Source organism: Molothrus ater, chromosome 2 (genome assembly GCF_012460135.2).
Source record: "Molothrus ater isolate BHLD 08-10-18 breed brown headed cowbird chromosome 2, BPBGC_Mater_1.1, whole genome shotgun sequence".
NCBI classification, from domain to species: domain Eukaryota; kingdom Metazoa; phylum Chordata; class Aves; order Passeriformes; family Icteridae; genus Molothrus; species Molothrus ater.
This window is the reverse complement of record NC_050479.2, coordinates 37,314,497-37,333,811: the sequence shown is the minus strand read 5'-3', so window position 1 is coordinate 37,333,811 and position 19,315 is coordinate 37,314,497.

Below are 19,315 nucleotides of genomic sequence, written 5' to 3'. Positions count from 1 at the left end.
AGTACAATCTCTACTCCCTGCAATTTTTCTGCCAGATTTCTCTCTAGGTAGGTAGTATTCATCTTCTACTCGATCCATCTCTACTAAGGATATGTTTACTTCAATGTAATAAAACCTTGGACAACAAAAGTACCAATCTTGACCCCAACCATGTTAATTACAGAAGGTTATTTTCCTAGTGCAGGGTAAAGCCAGGACTTCAGGACTCCTGTGGACACTTGAGTGTCTGCACATTTGCAAAAAAACCCTCTAAATTTATACTGTTCTGTAGTTTTCCAGTGAATTGATCAATCAAAAGTTAGTGCTTGTATGACTGAGTTCAATAAAATCAGGTGAAAGCTGGTAGTACTTGGATTAATGTAAGCCTAAAGCTCAGAAAAAAACAACAACAACAAAAAAATCCTCTAACAAAACAAAGAAAACTAATGAAGCAACCAATAGAAAATCCCCACAAAACCAAAACCAAACCCGCTCCAAAACCAAACAAATAAATCACAAAAAACCAAACCCAAACCAAACAAAAAAAAAAAACCAAAACAAAACAAAACAACAAAAAAAAAAACACACAAAAAAACCCCACAGCAAAAAAAAACCCACCCAACCAAACAACAACAACAACAAATAAATAAACCAAACCGCAAACAAACCCACCAAAGAAACCTCCAAACTTCCAGGGATGAAAAACTTTTGTATGAGACAAAACTGAAATATATAATTTTATCAAAAACTTACAAGCCTGTATAGAACCCTAGTGAATATTAAGCAGCTCTAACACTCCCAACTTGCAAATGCCTGAAAAGACTCTTTTCTCTTCTTGCTCTGCGACAAAAGAATTCACTTCACAGCTGTGGTCTATTACCTTAGAGACCGTGCTAACAGTTGGGACACAATAAACCTCTGATGATAACGGGTGTAAGTGTTATCACATCTAACTGAAATAGTGTGAATGGTCCAACTATAATAGAGCAAATGACCTGACAGCTCCTACCCACTGAGCACTGCTGCCCATCACCACTTCACCAGCAGCAGACCAAAGGACAAGAAAATTCTCATTCTGCATACAGTGCCCCTTGGGAAAAGCACAGTCCTATTAATTTACTGATGGCAGTGAGAGAACAGTTGTCAAAGTGCCTGGAAGCAGACCAGCAGACTGTTGACTTAATTATGCCAGACAACAGAGCCAACATTTTAAAGCTGTGAAAGATGGCAATTTTTCACACTTCACCTTCCCTCATTTTTTTGACCTGATAGCCAGACTTACACAATTCAAGTAATTGAAAATATTAAATACAGAAATTATCACTGTGTCTCTTCCAAATATAAAACAAAATAAACCCTCACCGGCAGAATTAGGTCAATAAATAGAAATTTTATGATAGAATTCAGTTGGAATGTATAATGCTACTAATCAAACAATGATTTCATAGTAAATTTAAAGAAATAATGTGCATGCACTACTTTTTAGATCTCACCTTCTGAGTGTTACAAACACGTAACCACAGACTGATCGATGCTAAATAGAAAGTGAATGCTCACACATTTTGATCTCATACCTCTGGATTTCTCAGGCGTTTTGGTGAACTTATGCAAATTTTCAATATTAGCTTCTAATATGTGCTTTTAAGTTTACTTATAAGGGCTGAGAGGGTTGCTTCAATTTTGGAGTGTCTTCTTCTCAAAGGACTGTGTTACCAGACCAAATTTCAGATCTGTCAATAACTGGCCTGAGAAGTTTTTTTCTGCATAATGGTATGCAATTTATATATAATAATGTTATTTTCCAGTATTATTTTTTTTTCTGAGTAAATAATTTATACAGTTCATCAACTGAACCACAATATACATTTATATCATACTTTCCATTAGGATGCCTCATTTTTATTATAAAATATGTATCAGGATCTCAGTGCTACAAATGAGAAAATAAAATTAGTACCAATCTTGTAATCTATTCTGGTTTTAAAAAATCTATAATAACCTGGAGATAAATCCATCTGCAAGTAATTTTGATTGATATTTTGTTGATGAGAGGTAAACAAGCACTGTATATGTTATTTAAACTGTTCCATAATACATGTACCAGTTTTCTGAAGCCTGAGTCAAATCAGATTTTTCGTACACACCATCTGAGTAACGATTTTTACCCATTGATGCAAGTAAATCTTTGTTTAAATTTAACTATTTTCAAGATTTCTTGGTTTTGTTAAAGATGTTGGCTTGGGTTCAAAATTCTTCCAACAAAAATTTAACAACGCTACCAAGTGGTAACTTGTTCTTCAGGGCTACTTCATCGACAATCAATATTTTGATACACTGAAGCTTAAATTCTCTTTAAATGATTTTATTTCTAAATATGAAAATGGTGAAAGACTACTGGGTCAAAGCAGGAGGTACTGACCATCATTTGTCTGATTACAGATTTGTTGGTTTGAGCTACGGCTGGCAGTAGATTTCAATTTAAAGACACATCTCAATCCCTTTAGAAGCAAGAAGGAAATAAATCACCAGGATATAATTTTCCTTATGCAGACTTCTGCTTATAAATAACCTATCCATGAAACTCCTAATTCTGTGTTCTTGTCACTAAAATAATGATATTTCATGAATTTTAGTTCAGATTTGTCACCCAAAACCACAACACAGTCAAAGCACATAAATCTTTACAAAAGTATAGTGAAAAGGGTTTATTCATGTCCAGTTCTTCTGAACAGAGATGTCTGAAAATGTCTAGAGAGAGTGAGAAAGGACTGAGACTTAGAAATTAGTAGAATTTGAATTTACAGTGGGTTGTAGATGTTCAGATCTTGTTCACCTGAACTTGAGGCAAGTAGGCTATTCAGTCCTACTGTGGAGTTGAAACATGACTCAGTGCTCCTAAGCATTGCCTCCTGAATCTCTGCTTCTCCTCATACTCTTACATGTTACTTCAGAAAAGACATGGAATCACCGTGGTTCCATGAAACCCTATTTTAACCATATTTCATTTCAAAATGGATAGGAAACTTGTTATAAAAATATTTGAAGTACTACATCTTTCTGGACTTTTAAAGGATCTATAGGAAATTTCAGTCTGCATAAAATCTGAAAACAAAAAAAAAACTTATATTGACTGTTAAAGTTATTAATTTTCCTAGGGAAAAATGTCTGTTCTTGAATAAGTAGCTTTGATTTCTTCCAGATAACTATATTTTCTGTGACCCCTCCCTTTATTTAAAAGATATTGTCTCTTCCAATAAATAGAATGTGTTTCCCTCTTGGATCAAGTGCAAGAGAAAAGCTAAATTCAAATGTATAGATCTGAAATCTAGTAAAATGCTACATAGTATGTACGGGAAACAATTGTGGGGGGCAATATCTAAAGAACTAAGACATTTTCTTGGAATGAGGAAAAAAATACATGAAAACAAATTGTTGCAAAATCCCTTCTGAGAAAAGTCAGTAAGTCATCCATTTACATTGAGAAATCCCATTTTTTGTTATTTGAGCCATGAGTATTAACACTGTTTCTGTCTGGTTTCTTTTCCCTTCAAAAAATTCAAAATCATAAATCTGCAGTGAACATGTACTTATTACTCTTCCAAAGAAAGCCAAAACATATACAAAACCACAAAATTGTGTTTCATAAATAAAGTTCAAAAACACAGGCTCTGTCTGATACCTCCACTTCATGAATGGCCACATTAATGCCATGATTACAATATGAGAGCTTAACAGGAAAATTCACAGTTGTCTTTGGTGTTTTTTTTTCCTGAAACAAGTTACATTGCAGTTAAATAGTTTCAAAGCAAGTATTTTAAGGCTTGAAATTTCAAGCCATTATTGGTAAAATATTATCTATGGAGGTGTAGAGATAAATGGGAAATAATATGAAGTAGGAAATAAAACAGGCAGGTTGCACTGGGACAGGTATCAAGAAATATAACAAAATTTCAATAATTTAATAAATTAAATAATAAAGGCTAATATTTGCCTTTAATGAAGCTTGAAATTATTTCTAGTGGATTAGAATAGAAAAAGAAGGGAATACTGTGTATTGGAAAACAGTATAAGTGAATTACATTCGGTCTGTGGCTTGAGGTTCCTGGAAAGCTGCAGGTGGGTTTCTGTGAAATCTGGATATTAAGATACTTGCTAAGGTAAATATTATTTATTTTTACTTAAAGGAGTTACAGGGTGGATAATAACAAAAAGATCTGAAGAAACATCATAAATAATGATTAAATATAGTTGATTGCAATTGAAAAGAAGTGGAATTATTAAAAATCTTTCTTGTTTGTGCAGTTTTGCCTGACATTTGTTTTAATCATGTCTTCAATCTTAAATAAATATATTTTTGGTGTTCACCGTTTGTTGGGTTTCTTTTATTGAATGTCTTTGTTGCCACCTTGCCATGATTTTAAGATGAAAAAAACTTTCTAGTCACTCATTTGTTGTTTTGTCAGCTCCCATTCAGATTATAAAGTTGTCACTCTATTTTCCCAGTGTAGCATGAGGCTGTAAGTAAACATCAGTCAGTACTTCCCTCTCCATGGTGGAATTCCTTCCCACACAAAGGTCTGGCATGGGGAATAGGCAGCACCTACATTTGTTTAACTGTTTTCTGAGGACTTGGAGAAGATTTACATGTTTTATAATGCTGGTAATGTCTGTCTGCACAGGAAGGAACTTCACAAAGAAACCATCTGACATATGTCCTCCAAAAATTGTTGTGCATCATTCAAAATGCTATTTTTGCTCCTTAAAGCATTTCATGGTTAGTTTCTGTACATTTTCAAGTCTCTTTTTCCTCTTGCTTGTGCTCGGGCAACCTGGGAAAACCAGAGAATTAGGAGGTTGATTCTGGCAGGACCTGATATGGTCTGTAGAGTACAGGAAATGATTAGGCATGCATGGGCATGGTTATGCTTTCTAGAAGTGTGAAACATGGTATTAGGGGATAAGCAGAAAGGGCTTTGAGCACCACACTCAAGCCAGAGGATTCCTTGGAATCTAGACACAGACTTTGGACACATATACATAGTTTAATCTGTTCTTAAGCTTTTTTTATATAGGCTGGTCCATGAGGCTGAGCATTCATTTTTTTAACAATAAAACTGGAATGCCTTAAAAAATCTATGTCCCCTATTTTTCTGAGATAATAATGATAGGAGGCTAATTTGAGTCTGTCCAGTCTGTTCTAGTTTTTGAGAACTGTTTTTATTATGGCATTAAAAACATATAAAAAGAGCTCTCATAAAGCAAACAGAAAACCCCAAACAAAACCAACCTAAAAAATTAAACTTTTAAATCCTAAGGTTCTGGCACTATAATACCATTTAATTGCCCAGTTATATAGTATTCATTATTCTTATTTCTTCTTTTTCTTTCTGTCGGACATATTGGTAGCATGTCCTGAAGTTTTGCTTCCAAAATTTTAAGCACTGGATCATAGTGATATTTGTGATTTTTACAGCAAACTTCCTCGAGCAACAGTTAAAGGCCAGGACAGAGCAGGGCAGCTGAGCTGGTTCTGGAAATGTGGGCAACTGGATCGAGCCCTATTTGATATGGGGATGCCAACACTACAGATACACAAACCTGTCTCAATCAGTATCTGAATTTTGCTGCATGTTGCTAAAGCTGTAGCTGACATACACGGTGTGATATGGGATGAATTCTGAAGAAATGGGATCATTTTTCAAGGGCAAAATCTGTGACCAGCTTATACATTGATACTCAAAATAAATACCTACTTCATTGCTTATGGTAAATTATTCTGAAGACTATTGCAATGGGAATAACATATGTCTAAGTGTTTGGAACATTTGTTGAACTTTATAAGATGATATTCATCACATTCAGCCGTATTCTGTAAAACAAGACATGGAAAAGTCATTGTGAAAACAGTGTGATTTTCTTCTAAGGCTAAAGGTCAGCAAAGGACCATCTTATTTGCCACAGAAAGAAAGGGAAAATCCAGAAAGACCTATAAAATAGAAAAGAAAATGGCATGATGAAAAAATTGAAAGAGACAGAAGATGTTCCTTCTGAATTCAGTTCAGTTCTTCTTGATATCTTTGAAGCTAGTAACCAATAACATGAAGAAATGAGGGGCAATTGCTTGCTTTGTGGTAAAAACATTAGGTATGCTCAAGAACTACATAGAAATAAATAGTAGGAAACTATGATAGAGTGATCTAGTAGATTGCATTAAATTTACAGCCTGTTGGAAAAAGGTTTAGAACTGTAGGATTCTTGCCAAGACCATGGCAAGATCTTCAGGTGAGTGAATATAAAGTGATACAGGTTCTGGCAGCTGACAGAAACCAACAGCTGCTGTGCAGTCTGACAAATCAGCAATTTCAAAATGCTTTAGTATCAGAGATCTTCTACAGAGATCTTCAAACAGGCTGAACTGACATCTGGAAAACACAAAATCAGCATCAAGGTCAACAGGATTTGAGTGGAAAGTGTGGAAAATTATGAAAAATAATTTAGAAGGCAAGACTGCAAGATATTTGCTTTAGCTGCTATTCTCAGAAATTTACAAACTGAAGAGAAGTTGTCAACGTGAAATGTCAAATGGAAAACGGTCAACCGTGACACAGTACAGAACAAAATTATTCTGATTCTTACTGATACAGAAAACAAGCTGATTTAAAATCTTCCCAGCTCAAAAAACTTGTTCAAAATAGTACTCATCTTTTTCTGACAGCCAGCCAAAGAAAAACGGACTATTTATATATTCATTTGCAAGGGCTGCTGTTGAGGAGAGATAAAAACTATACTGAAGCACTGAAAGATTCAAAAATACCAAGGCAAGAGCTGTACCAATTGGCTCCAGTTATCTTGTCCATGCCAGCAATTCTAGGGAGTGTTGAATTGGCATTTTCAGGTTTTCTCACTCCAAAGATTCAATATGAAGTAGGTAAGCTTGAATTATGTAATGTTAGTGAAACTAACAAATTTTAGAAATTTGAAATACGCTTAGTAAATAATAAAATAAAACTTTTGCCATAAACATCCATTTCTAGTCCTACTGCATAAAATATGTTTATGAAAGTGTTAATATTGATAATTCCTGGTACCTATCTTTTAATTTAACTAACTAATTAATTATCATGCTTACATGAACCATGAGTATTCATTTCCTTTTATTTTCCTGGTTTTAATTGGTTGTGTGATTTCCTTTTACACTGTTTTTGTGTTTGGTTTTTTTATTCAGCCTGTGACTTCTGATGTGCTTATCTAGTAAATACTATTGTTTTAATATTTAAGATAAAATCCAAGCCCTTACATGGCCATGCCCTAATTTGAGCTTCAGTCTCATGACAACAGAGCAGGTTCAAAATATATGACTTGTGATATTTGCTCTCTGTTATCACCACTTTCTCATATCAAATGATACAAATGAATGAATCTAATTTTCTCCTTGTAAGTACTAGTTACAGAAACCTTTTTGACACAAACTCAGCTGCTAACAATATCACAAATATATTTCCTTCTGTCAGTGTAAAGATTTTAAAAATGGTGGGGATGAACTCAGCTTGATATTGAATGGTTGTTTATCTAAATCAGAAAGGCTCTAGTTCAGCTGAACCTGAACTTGAATTCATCTGGAAAACAAGCAAACAGGCAAAAAGCTAACAGTCTTTTCTAAACTCTTGTTATAGAAATTCATTGCCTTTTCCCTCTAAATATGTGTGTATGTAACAATAATTAAGGAAGTATTGCAATTAAACACCAATTTCAGTGAATGAATGCGTAAATTACTTATATGTATACACTGGGAAATTAGAAAATTATGCGGTTTACAGTCAGTTCAATATTTTTCAGGTAAACTTTTTTTTTAACTATATTTACATTTACTATGTCTCTTAGATGGTGATTTCATGGGGTTAAATATGAATCACTTTGAACAGCCTTGCTCCCAGAGTAGTTTTTCAAGGGTAATAATGGTAATAAAGGTTTTTCAAGGGAAATAAATGGAAGGTATTACTGTGTTAAAAGCCAAGATTGTTTAACAACAATTTAATTTACTTAGAGAAAATAATATTTCTGGGATCGTGTTGCTTCTTTTCATGAGTTTAGATTTATATCACATAATTCATATTACACCTGCCATTTCTTTGCAACTAAGTAATGCTTATGGAAAAAACTTGCTACAAATGTTGGAAATCTGTTGCTATCTCTTACAGTGATCTTAAATTGCAATGATTTTCAAATTAAAAAATGTAAACAAATTGCACACATTAACATGGAAAGAGTAGCAAAGGAAAACCAAACATACGCATGCAGAAGTGACACAACTTAATGGCTGGATTGCAGGTAGCATTTTGAGATTTTCAGTTTTCCAAGTAAATGCAAAATCCTAAATAACTGTTTTTATCTTAGAATTACTTGCTTTCCAGCTACTGGCATCAATGAAAGAGGCCATTTTAAGAAATAAAATTATTATTTGAAAATGGAATTCACTATGGAACTGGCATTGCTGATTGAATTTCACACAACACTTAAAATATCCCCTAAACAATAGGAGATCCCTTCCCATGTTGCTCTGTCAGCATCTACTTTATCATAATTTATGAGGAGAAGTGCAAATGTCTCCGGTATTTGGACAAATGAGGGTATTTGATGGCTGGCCTTATTCCCTAGATCACGTCATAGAGCAGACAGTCCCCCTTCCCTAGTTTTATTGTTACTTCCATGGTAAGACCAAATGTGAGAAACAATTGAAGTTCAGGTTTGAGAAGAGCAAACTTTTAAGTAGGTATTTTGCTATTAAACAGTTGGGTGGTCGGCAAAAGCCACAGATTTTTTCTTTTTAAACACCCACATGCCAATTTTTTTTTTTTTTGAGTTCACTATTTTAAAACATAAATTGATAGATGTGAATGAACATGTTTCAGGCAACAAAGAGGCAAGCAAGAAGTTTTGAATAATCTCATTGCACAGTAAGTTGATTGCAAGCTTCTGTGGTGTGCAAAGTAATTATTAGCTAAAAGTGAAAGATCAGTTACACACTTTATTTTCATGCTGGAGATCTCAGTAACCCTATGGCTTCCCATTTGTTAAAGAAAGCTGATTCTTATTGTCTCTGATACAGGACACTAAAATAATGGAAAAAGAATTGGCATTTCTTCTAAAACATACCAATCTCATTCACTCCTTTCCTTTCTATAAACACATCTATACACCCACAGCTTCTGGGAAGTATTCCAGCTACAGTGAATTCAAAGTGAGGAATATACACAGTTGGGTGGCTTGTAAGGTTGTTGGCTAGAGATTAAGCAGAGAAAGAAAGAAAAGGAAATAGAAAAAGAAAGTTAAAAGAAGGCAGAAAAAGCAAGGAAGCCCTCAGAAAGAATGGGGGTCACGTTTTAATGCAAGAGATTAGAGTAAATGCTTGCTGACAGAAGAGACAAGGTGGGTTAGGAGAAAAAAAAATACAAAGAACTATAGAAAACAAAAAAGGGGAGATAAACATGGAACATGATGTATATAGGTGAAAACTCTCCCTTTATACTTATTTTTCTATATGCATTTTTTGGTTTGGTTTTGGTTGGTTTTTTTCCCCTTTGGATATTTTTTTTTCTCTCTTCTTACTGACTTTTCTAGGATTTTTGGACTTAGGATGTTATGGACTTCCAAGGTATGATTCAGAACTATGACTGTGAGCTGATTCTGAATCATTCTTCCCAGTAGTGTGGGCAATCATTGCTATGCATCCTTACGGAAAGTATTTGGCTCTTCAAGTCATGCATTCTCCATTCTCCTGAAATTTTTGAAACCTGCAAAACTGCATATCTATTTTTATAATATAGATATAGATATAGAGATGTAATTAAAAGAATATTGACTAATTCTCATAATAACTTGTTAGAGTTCTTGAGATTCCTTACTAAACTGCCAGGCAAAGCAGCTAACTCAAGTAGATTGAGTTTCTAGGTGTTCAAACTTGCAAAAAAATCTTTGGACTTCTAGAGATCTTCTATCCAGTGATACTGTATCCAGTGATATTATATCTACTTCAAGTGGCTTGAATGCACATGAGAACATTTTGCTGTTGATAATTGATCATTTGGTCACACTCAGTCTTATGAGAACAGTGAAGAAGAGGTGTCATGTCTGGAGAATAATCATTTAAAGATGCCTGTTTTACACAAACAAGAAACATTTGTGTTAGAAAAAAAGTCATAGGACCATCCCATCTTAATAATTGTAGGGAAAGAAGATAGAAATTTACTAGTTTGCAGGTTAAAAAAAAAAAGAGAAACATCCAAGAAGTTCCATCTAACCAGAGCTGGTTGTTCAAAGAAATATTTTTTTTGGTCTTTTTATAGGTATGTCTTTCATTTTAATGTTGTCATGTGCTGCACAAGTAGTGCTATCACTATGGAGAAGCTGATGCATCTGTTCTGTCAGGACTTACTCCATTTACTGCTGGTGTCTAACCCCTGTCATCTGTATAGTAGGTGTAAGCTTTAGAAATCCCTTAGAAAAACCAAAAAATTTTGTATGAGCTTTTTCTCAACTTTTTCAGTGCTAGGGATAAAAATGTTAGTTGCTGGGATTATCTGAAGCAGTCTGGCATTTATCCAGTGGGAAAACCATACAAATTACCATGTTTGTTTTAATATTTAGGTAGTAGAAGGAATGATGGCAGTAGATAGTTTAGCTCTGAACTGGTATTTGAGACGAATCAAATTATGAGAGACAGACATTGATACATTAAATTTCACTGTCCCTCAAATTTGGGTATTAGATGTGAACATATATGTTATAAATAAGATGCTTTCAAAGCCAAAAGTCATACACAAATTTATATGCCTGGAGAAGATGGAAGAAATATGTTTGTAAATCAATGCCCAGTCATAGGTACTAACTGTTGAAGTCTCTGCAATGTAGCAAAATTGTTTTATGTCAGTTTTCAAGAACATAAAAAAAAATTTTGGGGAAACTTTTAAACTGTATTATTGTTAAGAAAACATGTTCATGAAGCAAGACAATTTGAAAATGTGCAGATTTTTTTACATAAAGATGGTATCAGTAAATAGCAAGATAGTGCACATCAAGCAATCCAAGGTAGTGCACATTGAAGATCTTCCCTGACTTCACTCTTAATATTCCTTCTGCTAAACTACTCTTCCCACTTATCTTCTCACTCTGGATTCTACCTGTAGTGATGTTTAAGAGGGAAAAGTACTGCACTCTTCTGACTGAGAAAGAAATCAGAAAAATAGACTTCTATCAGAAAAAGAAGGTAAGGACACAGACCCTACATGATAGGGGCAAGAAGTCCCAGAGAAGATTTGTGTTTATGTTGCCCCCAGGACTTGAACAGTGACAGTGAATTGCATTAAGAACTTGATAAAGGACTTTTCTACTAAATCAGACAGGTAGCCCATGAAGAGAAATTCCATGTCCAACAATTTTTGAAATCTGAAATGTCTTTTTTTTTTTAATTTCCATGTGTAGGCAAGGTTGAGATATAGGTAACTATGGCTTATGGCCAAAGCTAAGCATAAACACGTCCTTTAAGGTTACCTGAATGCATGAATCCTGATATTAGGTTGGTTTTCTATGTTGGGGGCAGGTATTGTCATACAGAGAGATCCTGAACCGCATCCAAATTTTGAAAAGTTCCCTTCTGTATTGGCTTTGCATGGCCAGGTTTTTTCAGCAGGAGGGCTACAGGGGGTGGCTTTGGTGAGAAGATTCCAGAAGCTTCCTACAGTAGAGACAATGCCACCTGACTCCAGAACAAATAGGCTCTGGCCAAAGCTGGGCAAATCGAACATGGTGTTAATGCCTCTGTGATTAGAAATTTAAGAAGGAAAAAAAGGTATTGTGCAGATGTAATTGCAGCCACAGGGAAGCAGGGTGAGAACACATGAGAGAGGAACAGCTCTGCAGACATCAAGGACAGTGGAGAAGGTGGTGAAGGAGATGCTCCAGGCACCAGAGCTGAGATTCCCCTGCAGACCATGGTGAAGACCATGGTCAAGAAGGCTGTCACCCTCCAGTCCATGGAGAGAATGGAGAGATCCATCTGTAGCCTGTGGAAGAGGCCACACAAGAGCAGGTGGATGCCTGAGAGGAGGCTGTGAACCCACTGGAGCCCATGCTGGAACAGGATCCATGCAGGCACCTGCAGACCCATGGACAGAGGAGCCCACACTTGCACAGATTTCCTCTTAGGGCCTGTAACATTGTGGGGGACCCATGCTAGAGCAGGTTGTGTGTAGAGGACTGTACCCTCTAAAAGAGTGACTCAGTTTTCAGCAATTTTTGGAAAACTGTTGCACATGGGATGGACTAATACTGAAGCAGACCATAGAGAGCTGCATCCCATGGGAGGCACCCCATGCTGAAGCAGGGTAGGGACTCCCCTCCCTGAGCAATGGCAGGAACAACATGTGATGAACTGACCATAACCCCTATTCCCCATCTCCTTGCACCACTGAAGGGTAGGAGGTAGAGATGGGAAGGAGGAAGGAATGTGAGAAAAGTGTTTTTAAGGGGTTTATTTTACTTCTCATTATCCTGCTCTGATTTTGTTTGTAATCAATTACTTTCATATCTCTTAAGTTGAGCCTGTTTTGCCTGTACCGGTATGTGGTGAGTGATCTCTCTCTGTCCTTATCTCAACCCATGAACCCTTCATTATACCTTCTCTCCCCAATCCAGTTGTGTGTGGGAGTGATAGAGAAGCTTTGGTGGGTATCTGGCATCCAACCAAGGTCAACCCACTACACCTTCACATAGAAACCTCCATGCAGGGTAAGAGTTCATGAGATCATAATCTGGAGATACTCAAAATATGTCAAAGCCAGGATTAGGCAACTTTGGTGCATCTAAGCCACATGAACCAGACATAGATTGCTGCTTCTGCATTTTGAGTTGATATATACGGACAAAGGAGGAAGATACAGGTAGAAATGTGATCATGACCATTTCCATTTCTGGCTTTCTTTTCTGATTACACTTCCACATGACTACCTACAGGCTGCTTTGATCTGCTTTGAAGGTAAATGGGTATTAAGTAGTTTTCCTATTTTTACTACTTTTAGCTATTTTTATTATTCTCCTGTATTCGTTCTTTACTTAAGCTAAAATACACATTATTTACTTATTAAAGTGGCTGATTCTTGGTTTACAATTGAATGGCTTTCTACTCCAGTGGCTGCCATTTCTTTACTAAATCCATACTGACAATAAAACTAGATATTAAGCTGTCTTTCCTCGTATGTCGTCTTCCCTGGATTCCTTCTTTGTATACAGGAATTATTAAAGGAGCACTCTAAATATCAGGAATAAATGCGTAATTGTTTCAGTGACTTATCCTAGAACAATCTGGTGTCAAAACATGGCAGTGAACACTGGAGCCCTAACAACAGTTTAGGGAAAAGCAAAAATCAGAAAGGCCTGGTGGCTTCATGCTCTACTTAGAAATCACTTCTGAATGTTTTTATGGTTTTTCATGGGAAAGAAATTCCCCCAGAAAGGTACCAAAGTCATGGGGAATGGAAAACTTTTTTAATCCTTATGTGTAGCTAACAAAACAAAGGAAAATCCAAAATCACTTATGAAAGGCAGATATTGGATGTCAGTTTTAGAAGTCTTTAGTCAAAGGCAACATGAACACAAGCATTTCTGGGTCCTAGAATGTGTCAGATAGTCATCACTGATTTTGAATACTGGATATGTATTTTAAACTTTTTAAAACACTTTAAACTTTTTATTTTGCCTAAACTGTAAATATCTTTCTTGTGTGGAACTGGGATGCATAAACCCCATACTAATCCTTGTACTAGCATGGTATATGTATGTATGTGTTCTCTGACCAGCTATAGTTTTTTCAGTTCTGATTCCTAAAACATATAAAAGTTATATATCATCTATATCTATATCTATCTATCTATATATATATATATCAAAACACTTGCAAAATTTTCATGAAACAAATATTATTCTTCAACTTGATATATATTACAAGAAATGCATATATCTTTGTTGTAGTGAGTAGTTAAATGAGCATCAAAATGTGTCTGTAATTATCTCCTTAATTTCTGACTTCCTCCTGTGGAAATTACTCATGACAGTTTCTATCTGACAGTTTCTATCTGAAAGGGACAAAACAGTAACATACCAGAACCAACACCCAAAGAAGTGGCTTCCACAAATCAGGTACAACTGAGAAAGAATGTGCAATCTATCAGCACATCCAAAAGGAATTAAGAACATTATCCATTGAGAAATCTGATAAAATTGATTTAGGATGTTTGGCTGAATTTAAGAACAAAGATTCTAACAGGCTGAGGAGCAATCCTACCGACTAGCTTTTAATTTCACCAGCTCAGCACTTTGTTATTATTGGCCTTTACTTTTTCCTTTGGCTAGAAATAACAAAATTATTTATAATAGCAGAAAGGAATTTGGAAAAACATGCAATAAGTTCATACATATCAAGAGACAGACACATATATTATACACACCCTGAGTAGAACCTCTCCATCTTTCAACATCTGGGAAATTTTGGCCTATCTGCTTATTCAAAACAGAAGTAATTCGAGCTTAATAGTATTGGATAAAGGCTTTGGTTAAGTGTGATTATTTGCTTTATGCCACTTCTGAAAGACTTCTTTGTTTCTACTCTTTTACTAATAAATTTGTGTAGAAGATACCTAGTTATGTGTACAATTTATTTGGACTGAATGGCATATAACTGTATGTGGCAGGTTTGTGGTACCAGTCCTTATTTTATACTATATTAAAAATAAAAGCTAAAGGGATTGTAATTTCATTTGATAAGGAGAAAATTAAAGATGTGGCCGTTAAACTAAAAGGTAGAGAGTTGTAGCTTTTATTGTACCTTCTATGTATGTCTTTTTGGTAAAGTCAAAACTGAGTTCAGGTATTCTTGTAAATTTGGATGACCAGCTATGCTCTTTAAAGCATTGATATCCATCACCAAGATACCTTTCCCTTCTGAAAATCTAAACTTTAACTGATGTGCGCATATAGTGTATTTTTACACATAAACACTTCTATCATCTCTGTTGTACCTCTGGATGCTCCATAGTTTTGGAGCATATCACATTCAGACTTTCCTTTCAGTGTTCCATATCTCTTATCTCCTCCTGGGAAGATTAAAGTATAGATGGAAGATCCTAGGATTATTATAAAGCTCCAGAACTTGTGGTAGTGTGATTTCTGATATGAAGATGGTGCAATTATAGATTTCATTCAAGGATATACACACAGGGGTTACAGCTGGCAGAACTTTAAGTTAGACTGTACTGAAAGTCTTACCTCCTACTTCATCTAAAAGCTCAAGGAACAATTCCTCAAAAAGTTAGGAAACTTTTTTACTGTTCCTGAAGGTATAGAGAGGATTGTTATGGGACAAATGTCTAGAATAATATTTTTCTCTTACTTATGTTCCACTCAACACAACTTTGTCTAACATCAAAATAGAATATGTTAATTTAGATGGATTTAGGTAGATTTGGTTCATGCTACCCCCACTTATCAGAACGCAACCCAGCTGGTACATGTTTCCTATAATCATTATATAAAAAGTGAAAATCATCTGCAAAAATGATTGAGCTGACCTTACCAAAAAATGTAATTCCATTCCATAATTATTTAGAAGAGTAAAATTTTCTTAGAAATATAATAAAATAATTTTATTTCATTCTGATTATTCATTACATGAGACAGGGACTTGAAAAATTTGAGATATTGAGAACAGACATCTTGTCTAGCCATATTTACAGGATTTTTTTTCTCTGCAATATGTAAAAACTGAACAAAAATTTGAACTTATATGTTGTATATGACAAAAAACTCTTCGAGCAAGGCAATAAAAGGAATCATTCTAAACCTCCTAAAATAAAGTGATAGAGAACTGTAACCTCCAACACCTTAATCGGGTTACCTATAATATCAGGTAAGAGGCTATCAGGGTCAGGTTTGAGAGCAGGATGAAAAAGATTTTTCCATTTTTACATAAGGATAACTATAAGGCAGTCTCTGGTAAAAAAAAAGCAAAATGTGAGTTTGACTGCTGAAACGTTACTAAGGGACCTGTGCTTCCATTCATCCTAATAAACCCAAACAAATGATCAAAAAGTCATATTTACACATTACTAAGAAATAGAACAGATCAGAAAGTCCTCAAGTAATACTAGTTTTTCTGCTTTAAAGCACTCAATAAACACTAACACTTTTCAGTACTCCTTGCTAAGTTGTTTAATGAATAAAATACCAGCTAGTACTCTAAGTGTGTGAATGCCACACAGTCTCAAAATGTATTAAAAATTAAATATCACATTTAATCACTCATGTACAAAAAGTGTCTTAGGACTTCAATGGAAAGAAAATATACAACATACAGTTTATAGATCACTTAGTTATTTGTAGTTATAAAAATGCTTTAGTAAGGAAATTAACGTAGTTATATACTCATGAGCTTAAATAGAACATCTCTCTCAAATTGAACTTGGGAATTTAAATTTAAATGAATTTATCCTAACAGTAATCTTTTTCTTTTTTTTTCACATAGAAAAGATAAAGAAGGCTTGCAAGATGAGAAGGAAGGAAAGAATTTATTGTATGGAAAAGACAATATGCATTCAATCATTCCAATCAATTTCTTTCTTCGTCATTGTAAAAAAAAAATTGTCCATTTGACAGGTAGATATGTATTTTTCCATTTAGAAACAAAAAAAAGTCAAAAAGTATAGGTTGCTAGTTTCTAGGAATGGTGCTGTTGAAACTAGTGTATTGGTAACAGATTATTAGAATGTTTTCAATTCATTTCTTTCCTTTTCAGTAATTTTTGTTATTTTCTGTCAAAAAAGAAGAGACTTTAAATTAATGCAATTAGTCATTTTTATACCATTATACTAGAAATTATCTGCATTTTGAAATATTGGCTAGGTTTTTTAAAAAATACTATACAGTGGTTATGGCTATCAGATGCTTTCATAATTATTATGAGATTACTATATCTGGAAGTGTTCAAAAGGCATCTTGTGGCACTTGAGGATATAGTTTAGGATTGATCAGGGTTATGCTGGATAGGTGGTGGGAGCAGATGATCTTGAAGATCTCTTTCAACCTTGATGAATCTGTGACTACCTGATTCTTTGGTACGAAATCTTGTTTTGAATTCCAGTTTGTCAAGAACAGAAATTTCTAACTGTGATTGTTTTACTAGTAATTTTCTGGTCAGTCATAGTAAAGAAATTAAAATGTTTGCATGAAGATAAATAACTCTTTTGAGTGTTTGAAATTCAATAATCTTTTTCCCCTCTCTCCTCTTGTATAGCTAATTTTTGTGAGTGCTAATGTTGAAAAAAATAGAGATAAGAATAAAGACACTAAAACAACATAACAAATGATTTTCCCTACAAGACAGCAAGGCTTCCACAGACTATATGTAGATACTCACAGGCACAGGAAATATTAAATCTTCAATCCAGGGTGTTTTTCAGTGAAGAGTCATTCTATTATCTGTTTCTTACATGGCCTACTTATGACAATGCACATAAAATAAATAACTCTTCATCATGTAATTCTGATAGGATTATCTATCATGATAATTCCTCATGCTCTTCCTCATTCTAGAAACCTAACCATGCAAAGTTGTTCTCTTAGGATTTTAACTGATTGGTAATGAAACAACATTAACAAATAATAAAAGGTACTTAAGATGACAACATTTTCTTTCTTTTTCAGAGAACAGAAGACTATTCATAACCAACAGAGAATTTATGGGTCAGGATTAAAGAGTAGGATGTACCCATATTGATAGCAGTGGTAGTGAACAGGAAAATCAACTGGTGGGGAGATCACTTCACTAGTGAGTTGACTTCAACCCCAGCTTTAACTCCATCCAGATCAGGAAATTCTTCTCAGAATATGTTCTATCAAACAGTCATATTGAACTATTCCTGCTATGACTATCTAGTAAACAGAGAAAAACATAGCAAGTGTACATACCAAGCTGGAGCTACTTATCTGCTGAAGAATAAGCCATGTAGTTGGGTGACAGATTAATTTTTTTCTTGCCTTCTTTTTCAATTTTCATAGAATAACCTGGATTGGAAGGGACCTTAGATACCATCTAAATTCAAGCCTCTTGCTGCTGGCAAGGATACCTTTTACCTGACCAGGTTGCTCAGAGCTCCATCCAGCATGGTCTTGAACACCTGGGATAATATGCAAATGTATAGAGATGAGTTTCGAATATTTTATAATGGTTTCTATTTAGTAATGCATTTAAATGATTACAGTACACAAGCTAAGAGTTAAGGAGCTGAAAATGGAGCAGATCTAAGGGACATCCCTAGATTGGAAAACCACTGTCTGGAAAAGGATGTAGGAAGAAGGTTTTCTCAGAGTCAGCAGAAAGACCTTATGAAAATGCGACAAGGAGATTTCTTTCCTCCAGAATTTATTAAACATGCAGGAAAAAAAGTTTCTCTCCTGATAAAACAGACCCTAATACCTGACTACAGCAACAACATGACAGGGAATGGGATAAAAAATGAGGGCTGCAGTGTCTGAACTAACTCAGGTTTGCATACACAGACTACGCCTTTTGGCAAATGGTATGGAATGGTATGCTCCCTCCAGCAGCAGCAAAAACAGCTTCAAGGCCATTTTGGGCAGCACCTTTCTGACTTATTTACAATGATTAAAAGGTAAACAAATAGGGCAAGAATTAAGAGTAACGCAGTTCCCTTTCATGTCACTTTCCTTCTGCTTTGTTCTAGAATTTGTTGATGGAGCTGTAACAACCATGACATTATTTAAATTACATCCAACTAACATAAATATTTAAAGAGCGATTCAGGTATAAAGAAATGGGCAGGAACTGATGCATATGTAGTTCCACCTAAACATGAGGAGGAATTTCTTTACTGCGCATATAACTGTGCACTGGAACAAATTGCCCAGAGAGGTTATGGAATCTCCCTCACTGGAGATGTTCAAGAATCATCCAGACATAATCCTGTGCAATTTGCTCTGGGATGACCTGGCCTGATCAGGGAGGTTGATAAGCCACTGTTGTCCCTTCCAACCCGACTCGGTTGGTGAGTCTGTGAAATTAGCCAGAGTTATGGAACACAGCTCATGCTAAACAGAGATAAGTGACTCTTATTAAGGCAACAAGTTGGAAAAATTTTTGTACAGCCATTTTATGTCTCTTGCTTTAGGGTTGTTATCTTATAAAAGCAATAAACAAAGAACAAACAGAATTTTGCTTTTTAAGTTACATAAAAAGGCGTCTAGAGCTCAAGGGTAGAACACTTTCCTTTAG